Source organism: Zingiber officinale, chromosome 6B (genome assembly GCF_018446385.1).
Source record: "Zingiber officinale cultivar Zhangliang chromosome 6B, Zo_v1.1, whole genome shotgun sequence".
Classification (NCBI taxonomy): domain Eukaryota; kingdom Viridiplantae; phylum Streptophyta; class Magnoliopsida; order Zingiberales; family Zingiberaceae; genus Zingiber; species Zingiber officinale.
Window position 1 is genome coordinate 25,035,725 of NC_055996.1, and position 10,171 is coordinate 25,045,895.

Sequence of the window (10,171 nt, forward strand, 5' to 3'; positions counted from 1 at the left end):
AACCTCTGTAGGATCCCTAACAGAATCCTCCTCGTACTCCACTAGCTCAGCCTCTACCGACTCAATATGTGGTTTCCGGGGTCGACCCGGACCACGACGCGGACGAGGGGTCGTATCTCCGCGCTTCATCCCTGATATGAGCAACAAGGTAAGTCTACAACAATTTAATACGACAGTAATTTAACTTACTTCCTATAACTTGGAGGTATCCTGCCGCTGCCTGGTCCCAGTGTCCGAACAGTCACATCGGAAAAAAATACGAGTCTCGAGTGCAAACCATCGTAAACATCGCAATCCTCGCGAAACTCGTAAATCTCGGAATACTCGGAAAATCCACGACCCGAGAAATAGACCTCGTAACCTCAAAACCCGAAACACGTAAAATAGACTTCACAAGCCTTAAAACCCGAAAACGCTTTTACGTCTCGTAACCCCCAAAATCCAAAACATGCAAAATAGGTCTCGTAAAACCTCAAAATCCAAAACAGACGAAATAGGTCTCGTAAAACCATGCTCTGATACCACTAAATTGTCACGCCCCGGGGAAGTACCTCCCGAAAAATTTCGGCAGCACCTCCCCTGTACCGGGGACAATCTGAAACTTTCATACATGCAAAAATACGTCAGCCACATGCGGCTGGGATATATATGCAGAAAATAACCACAACCACGCAGTTGAATATGTAGCTCACACGGCTATATCAAAAAAACTCAGCGGAAAACGAATATGAAACCCACATAATCGGAAGTCCACAAAAGACACACCACAGGTATAAGTCCACAATACACGTATCAAGTCCTAGTATAAAATGACAACAACAAATCCATGAAACGTAGAATGCGAATAGTGAAAGACTAAAACCCGGTAAGAATCCTCGGATGTAACGCGGGAAGTGGGACCGGCTGGCAGCATACTCCAAGTAACTCCAATCAACTACCTACTACCTGAAAACATATCAGTATAGAAGGGGTGGTGAGCACAAAGAACTCAGCGGTAAGGACAGAATAAAGCATGGCAAGTGCATAACATAAGAATCAAAGGATACAGTCTCCATAACAAGAATAGAATCATGCTATCGAACATAACGCCTCTAGACATATCTAATACAAGGACTGTACATAAACATACCTGACTCAGTAGATACACATGCTCGACTAGTAGCAATACTATGATACCAAATCAGGGAACCCACCAGACTCGCAACAGATCAACTAGAGACACCTGTGCAGATATAGATACGACTGCATATACATGTAAAATAGATGACATGTATGCAGTATGACACCCAAATGCAACATACATAGCGCAAACAAATGCAACAGCACACAATCACATGCACTAATATCTACTAGGCATGTATGCAACAATATCTCCCCAGATGCACCGCGCATCATATGCAAAAGTGCATGCATGCCTCATGGTCACCCCCGCCACCTCTCTAGACACCACGACCCCTGTATGGCCGAGAGGCTTGGGTCTGTGACATACCGTACTAGCCTCCAGTACAAGCACCGCTATAGGCGGCCGAAGCGGACGGTCAGCTAAGTAGTTATATAACTACACAGCTAAGGGTCCCTGACCACTCACAACTCAAGCCCTCTGACTACTGTACCCTCAAGACCCACTACTCCAGAGTGGTCGAGGCTGACAGAGTATAATCACTGAACGGCCGAGCAAGCGCGACAGGACTAGCTCCACTCCTATCTACCACTCTCCAAAAGTGGCTGAATGGCAGCTATAGACAACTGACGACCGTCTCACCACAAGGAAGACATCGGTCGTCAGTATGCAATGAATGATGACATGATGTGAATAGTCACAATATAAATACCATCATCCATAGTGTATCCCAACACCCCCAATAACCACCACAACCGTATATACATACTCCAACACACAACGTGGACAACCAGGTATACAACCCCCATACCACATACCCGTCACATATACACCCGACATCACTATGCATGATAAACACGCTAATTGTACCAGTCAGACAACTCTATGATACCAACTCTATCAATACACATGCACAGAGTTCTGATACCAAGGGTGAGACTGTATCGAAGTAAAGATGATCATATCAAAGCTCAAATAGAAGGAGTCAAGCAGGAATAAAACAAATATACAGATTTAAGGTAATGCAACCTAAGCATACAAAACAACCATGTTTTATAGTTCAAAGAACTAAGTAGGAGAAAAGGGAAGAAATACCCGCCTCGATATATCCCGTATCAACAGAACCACCCCCACGTCACGCTGCTCGTATAAATCAAGGTCCTGTGTTACAAATACAATTCATGTAATAGGCATATATACATATATGTGTATCAATACTACACATAACTGAATCCCCTTTACAAAAATAACCAACTCTATAGTATTAGCCAACCGTGGTTATCTAAAATAATTCAACCTTAGACATACCAAAATAAATCAAGCTAGGTGCAACCATATCTCGCCTTTCAATTATCCCCTAACCAAAGATTTTAATCCACCACATCCAATCCGATTTTAAATCCTAATAACCTATTGTCAACTTGGATTTAAAATCACAACCATTCTCTACTGCTAAGCTAAGCAAGAATAAAATTCCATCCCCATGAAACTAACCTAATTAACCACATACCAGAGAAGTCCACAAAGCTACCTTCACGGGACTACATTTACCTTGCAAAGCAGTAGTGAATCCAAACTCCCAGCCCTCTCAAAATGCTGCCAACAGCTGCCAACTCCTTAACCTTCTTCCTTGCAAAATTCTACACAGAAGCTACATGTAGAATAACGAATTTGCCAAAAATTCTTATCACACAGAACCTTACTCACCCAATTTGAGTCCCAAATACCTCAGCCAAAACTCCCGATCAACTGCAAGGAGGAAGCAAATCGATCCCTGTTCAGGCGAGATCCCTTCCCAGGTTGATTCCGACACCTTCCCTAAATCCACAACAGAAAAGCAATCCAGGTGAAACCCTAAAAACCACATTCTTGAATCCACAAGCCCTCTTCCGCCGACACTCACCTCAATGGTCGCCTACAGGCATCGCCGCTGGATCCGCTCCGACGAGTGATGACACAAGTCGCTCTCCCTCGAACAGATCTAGGAGGAAGAACCGAAGGACCAGACCGATCGGGAACAATGGGTGCCCAAACCTCTCGCCTGCACTAGACGCCGGATCGCCTTCGCGCGCTGAAGAAAGGGCTGGAGAGGTGGTCTCTCTCGGGGAAAGGCCGACACCGTCGAGATCCGCCGCCCTTCCTCCGGTGATTCGGCGAGAACAGCGTCGTTGGGGAAGAGTCCTCCGTCGGGATCAGTTCGCCCACGAGAGAGAGAGCACGAGGAAAAAGGAGGGGAGAGGAAAGGATCGGGTCGGGCTTAGGGTTTCGGGTGAGGAAATGAGGTCTATTAATAGGCACTTAGGTTAAGAGAATTAAACCCTAAGTACTCCCTCTAATTAATTTTTCACCCGCGTACATTTATAAACAGGCCCTTACTCCGATCCCCGCGGACTTAGCCATACGACCTCCGGAAAAATCCAGGAAAATTTCCATAATTTCCTAAAATTTTCATAAGGTTATTCCACGATAGCCCTAAATAAATTCGTATATATTACATTCTCCCCCACTAATAAGAATTTGGTCCCCAAATTTTACCACTGCTAACTAACAGCAAGAAGTAGTAGATGACCTTATTTTAATTACTGAAATAAGCTTTACTCACCTCCAGTAAACAGGTGGGGGTAACTAGTCCGCATCTTATCTTCCAACTCCCAGGTGGCTTCTTCATCTGAGTGATGCCGCCATCCGACCTTGACCAGCCGAATAGTCTTGTTCCGCAACCGGCGCTCTTTGCGGTCCAAAATCCGAACTGGAATCTCCTCATAAGAAATATCCGGCTGAAGTACAACTGATACACCGGTGAGAACATGCGAAAGGTGCGGTACATATCTCCTCAACATAGATACATGGAAAACATCATGCACCCCGGAAAGTGAAGGTGGTAGCGCTAGCCGATACGCCACTGCACCTATCCTCTCGAGAATCTGGAAGGGTCCAATATAGCGAGGTGCCAACTTACCCTTCAATCCAAATCTTTTTACTCCTTTCGTAGGGGATACCCGTAAGAATACATGATCACCAACAGCAAACTCTAACGGTCTCCGTCTACGATCCGCATAACTCTTCTGCCGATCCTGAGCCTCTGACAACCTGCGCCTGATAGTACGAACCATCTCTGCCTCACGCTGAAGGCTCTGTGGTCCCAAAATCTGGGATTCCCCAACTTCTACCCATACGGTGGGAGATCTACAGGCTCTGCCATACAACGCCTCATAAGGTGCCATCTGTATCGCTGAATGATAACTGTTGTTGTAGGCAAATTCCGCTAAATGTAAATGATCCTCCCAACTACCTCCGAAGTCTATGACACATGATCGCAATAAATCCTCTAATGTCTGTATAGTACGCTCTGACTGACCGTCTGTCTGGGGGTGGAAAGCAGTACTGAATCGTAACTCTGTACCCATAGCCTGCTGTAAACTCTGCCAGAATCGCGAAGTAAATCGCGGATCTCTATCTGAAATAATACTGAGAGGTACACCATGGAGCCGGATAATCTCCCTACAATACAACTCCGCTAATCGATCCAATGACTCCGTCCTACGGATCGGAAGGAAATGAGCGGATTTGGTTAACCGATCAACGATTACCCAAATCGTATCATGTGCTCGTCGGGTTCTGGGCAGTCCCATGACGAAATCCATCGTGATGTGTTCCCATTTCCATTCAGGTAGCTGAATCTTCTGTAGCAAACCAGCGGGTCTCTGATGTTCAGCCTTCACCTGCTGACATACAAGGCATCGAGCCACGAAATCTGCAATGTCCTTCTTCATGCCCGTCCACCAATAAGAACGCCTCAGATCCCTGTACATGCGGGTACCACCAGGATGAATCGCAAATCGGGACCGATGTGCCTCCTGAAGTAGGTCTTCTTTCACAGGAGGTGCTTCAGGAACACACAACCTCCCCTGGAAGTATAGAATCCCACTGTCATCGCAAGAGAACCCCGTCTGCTGTCCTGGGGTGATTTTGCTACACAACAACTGTAGATGCTGATCTGTAGCCTGGGCTCCTTTAATCCTCTCTACCATGGGTGACTGGGCAACCATAGATAACAGGATACCCCGCTCAGTCTGACCCTGCTCTACCAATCCCAACTCAGAAAATTTCTGAACCAGTTCAGTAACCAGCACACGGTGACAAGCTAGAACTCCTCGGGATTTTCTACTCAACGCATCAGCTACCACGTTGGCTTTCCCTGGGTGGTAGTTGATCGCACAGTCATAGTCCTTCAAGAATTCCATCCATCTCCTCTGTCTTAAATTCAATTCTTTCTGAGTAGCTAGATACTTAAGACTCTTATGATCTGTGAATATCTCGAAGGTGATCCCTTTTTACTAGACCCGTTCATAGTCCGTCGGCCTAGGGGCGCTTATGGAGCCCTCCCTTGGTACAAGTCATACAAAGTAAAATAACATGTCATATAATCATAGTATATCATGTTCATGTCATTCATAGCATATAATATTCATGTCATTCATAACTTAACTTAGCATGAAGAGTGCTCTTAGTCCCACTTGATAGGGAAGCAACTCTTAGGCCTTTCACTTAGCATATCATAAAGAGTGCTCTTAGTCCCAACAAATAGGGAAGCAACTCTTAGGACTTTCACTTAGCATATCATAAACATACATACTTGAGCATATAGCACATCATAGGAGACATTTTAAATGCATGATTCATAAGCATACATAAATGAGCATATATCATATCATGGGAACATAATCATACATGGAACATAAGTTAACATCTCCTAATTTATATCATGGCATGTGAAGCACATAAAGAGTCATAATTGGGTCTCAATCATCAACCTATCATAGGTGGCCGAAACATGCAAGGGATCACCTAGGTTGAAAGTAACATACAAGCATATGAACCCTAAACCAATTTCATGACATTTATCATAAGGAACATTATGAGCATATTTAGTTTAGGTTCTAAGCTTCCTAGGTCTACAAATCATGTTGTGGCCGAAACATGCAAAGCCTAAACCTAGGTTACAAATAGCATATAAACATGTGAACCCTAAACCAATTTCATATCATTTATCATAAGGAACATCATGAGCATATTTATTTTAGGTTCTAAGCTTCCTAGGTCTACAAATCATGATGTGGCCGAAAGTCATGAAGTGTGAAACTAAGTTCTAAACCAAAGACAAGCATAAGAATATCATGTTAACTTCATATCATATCATAGGGAAAAACATGAGCATGTTAGGGTTGAGTTTAAGCTTGCCTAGCCCTTTTTAATCCTATCTTGGCCAAAAGTTCAAAGCATGAGTACCTAGTTCTAACCAACATGAAATCATAAGTACATCAAGTTATCTTCATACCATATCATGAGGAAGATCATAAGTAAGTTGGATTTGTGTTTAAGTTTTCCTAGGCTTTTAAACTTGTCATGGCCGAAACCCTAAGGTGGGGTTCATCTAATTCTAAGTAACATACAAGCATGAAACACCAAGGAAACATTCATATCATGTCATAAGAAAGATCATAAACATGTTAGATTTGAGTTTAAGCTTTCCTAGGCTTTTAGTCTCCTCATAGCCGAAACCCTAAGGTGGAGTTCATCTAATTCTAAGTAATATACAAGCATGAAACACCAAGGAAATATTCATATCATGTCATAAGAAAGATCATAAACATGTTAGATTTGAGTTTAAGCTTTCCTAGGCATTTAGTCTCCGCATGGCCGAAACCCTAAGGTGGGGTTCATCTAATTCTAAGTAACATACAAGCATGAAACACTAAGGAAATATTCATATCATGTCATAAGAAAGATCATAAACATGTTAGATTTGAGTTTAAACTTTCCTAGGCTTTTAAACTTGGCATGGCCGAAAGTTGCAAGAACCTTCCTAGGTTTTTAAGCCATTTAAATTTATGGAAAACCATGAGCTACTTGTACCACAGGTGAGGGAATACTCACATCCTTTCGCTTGTGGTTCCTAAAGAAAATGATACCCTTGTGAGGAGGAAGAAGAGAGCTTCTCCTTCTAGCACTCCCTTTTTCTTCTCTTGCTTGGAAGGGGTAGATCTTGAAGGCTCCTTCTTGTGGATTTCGGAATTAGGAGAGGGAGAGCTTTAGGTTTCGGCAATGGTGAGGAAGAGGAAAAGAAGGAAGAAAAATGAAATCCCTTTCTTTCTTTCCTCCTTATGCTAAGTGGGAGGAAGAAGCAAAGATGAACTTTGCCTTCCCTTTTCTCCTTAACTCATTTATATTTTTCCCTAATGAGAAAAATGTCCCCATTCATCCCCTTAATTCTTCTAATCCCATCTCCTCCTTCATCCTCACGAAAATGAAAGGAAGAAAGAAGGGAAAGACAATTTGTCTTTTGCTTGTTCTTTTCTTAATCAAGAGAAGGAGGAAGAAAGCTACTTGATATTTTCTTGTTTCCTTCTCTTAACCATACTCTTACTTTATCTAAAATTTTCATCCCCCTTTCAACAATAATTCATGATGGCCTATTGGTCATTCCATAACTCCTAAAGTTTGCCATTTAATTAAAATGTCCAAGGTTCAATCCTTGACCTCACCTTTTTTTTTTTTATATCTTTTTGGTTCTATCTCCCTTTTTATTCTACAAAAAGGATACTCACATATATATAACTACTAGATTTCGTGGGGGTTACAGCTTGGCCCTGTCTTTCAGAGAAAATCTAAAAAGAAGCAGTCTCACCGATTCTGGAGGAACCTCATTCACCTTCATCGTGCCACAGATTTCATAAAACATCTCTAGAAGATGATTCGGGTCTTCGTGTGGTCCTCCTCCGAATTAATTTTGCTGGACCATGTGGATTACTGCGGGCATGATCTCAAAGTTGTCAGCATCGATGGGTGGTCGGGTGATATTGGATCGGACACCTCATGCACACGGTGTCGCATAATCTTTCAACGGTTTATCGGCCATTCCTGAGGATTCTTTTGCTGCTTGGAAAGCTTTCAGTAAATTCCTTCTCCTCAGAAAGGTCCTGTCAATCTCTGGATCAAATGGTAGCAGTTGTCTGGAAAGGTTAGCCCTACGCATGCAAAAGAAAAGAGAACAAGATAGAAAATATGACAGCAAAAAAATAGAAAAAATGAATGCAGTAGGCAAGAAGAGTGAAAATATTTTATTATTAGTAGATTTTTTTTTTATACAGAGAATAAAGAAAACAAAGCCTAGTCTAATCTAATATGACTTAGCTAGTGTTATGGACGCAGCCTCTGATAATGACGTCAAAAACTTGTTACGCTTCCGCAAGTGCACGCGGATTCGTCGTCAGTAATAAAAATATCGATCCCACAGGAACTGGTTATAAACACTAGCAATCGCTCACTTATGGTTAGTTAGACTACCAATGGTCTTGAACTGGCTGGGGAAAAGGAAAGGTCGAGGGAGAGAGTCGAGAGTCCTAAGGTCAAAATATTCACTTGGTGATGAGGAGTTCTAGGGGGTTGGTTTCGTCGTGGTAGTATTGATGTGTCTCGGTTTATCTTACTCTCGCTGTCCTTATTCATGCTATTACTGGAAGCTAAGCGAGTATTCTTAAGCACCAGAATAGGGTAATGCCCTAAGAAGTCCTGTCACAGTTTATCCCTGTCACTAGGGCACCTCGGCAAATCTTGAGGACATGACTCTAACTAGTAAATCAAGAATAGTGAATAAAGCTAAGCCTGGTCTCTCGCTCCCTTGGGGAGAATCTGCCTTCCTCTCAAGGAGCTATCCTAGATGTCCGTGAACGGGTTACCCTTGTTACTAGGGCCCCTCGGGTATACAATCTAGAAGTAATCCTCTACGAGGCTGACAAGTTCTTCACAATCAAAAATAAGCAATTAGTAATTGAAACAAAGCATGAAAGTTCATCCAACAAGTATAAACACAATACGAGTTTTACATCAATCTGTACCACGACTACTCCCTAATCCCAGAATAAGGGATCTACTCCATGAATGCTAGAGAGATATCCGAAAACATAGTATAGACAAACATACAATTCTCAGTAAGTTTGAGGGAATATGCTAATTGGATGTCGAAGAGTGGCCTTCGGATCCAACTCTCTGCTTCTAGAGTTGATGTGGTGGTGGAAGTTCGCTAAACGACGGTCCAAAGCGGCGTAGAATTGCTCCAAGATCTTTTTCTCCCTGACATCTCGCCTCCTCCTTGGCAAAAAGGGGTAATACCCTTTTATAGCCTAGGTCTTGGCCGCGACGGCACGACCGTGTATGGGTGGCACGGTCGTGCCCTTCTCCGGTTCTAGTGTGGCTACACGGTCGTGCAGGGTCGCACGGCCGTGTAGCTCCTGGGCTTTGTCTCCTGGGGCACGGTCGTGCAGGGGTGCACGGCCGTGTACTCTTCCTCTCCTGTTTGGCCACACGACCGTGGAAGGTTGCACGGTCGTGTTGTCTGGTTGGTTTTGGTACATCAATGCTCTCTGTTCAAGCTCCGAAAATCTTCCCTGTCAACATAAAATCAAACAAAAAGCAGATATCCGAACAAAACAATAGATATGATGAATACAAGATAAAAGATGCGATCATGTGAAGAATATATGCGCATAAGTCAAGCGAATGTGCGCTAAAATATGCGTAAAAGATCATAATATTTGCGCACATCACTTAACTTATATGCGGAGACCTTCGAAAAGCTAAATGCAAATTTTCAGGAGGTCACTATACAGAAGATCCCCCCAATCGAACAATTAGATAGCAGATGAATTTGCTTAATTAGCTAGTTCCTTATCATCGATCGGGATCAACCAACCAATCGAACAGGTTTCATTGGTGGTGCATGTTAATCGGATGGAGGGTGTGGTCTTTTCAAGCGACTAGAGATCGTTTCTGATTGAATTCCTTCGATCGAGGAGCACGCTGGTTGGCCAGGAGGCATCACGACTATTAAAGAAAAGGGTCGGGGAGCTTCAACCTAATCGGAGACCAGCTTTATAAGAGATCTTTCTCAAGGCTGCTGCTTAGATGTGTGGGCCTAGAGGACATGGAGTATATACTCTAAGAAGTACATCTTGGCTCCTGTGAAAGCCATTCGGGCGATTGTTCATTGGC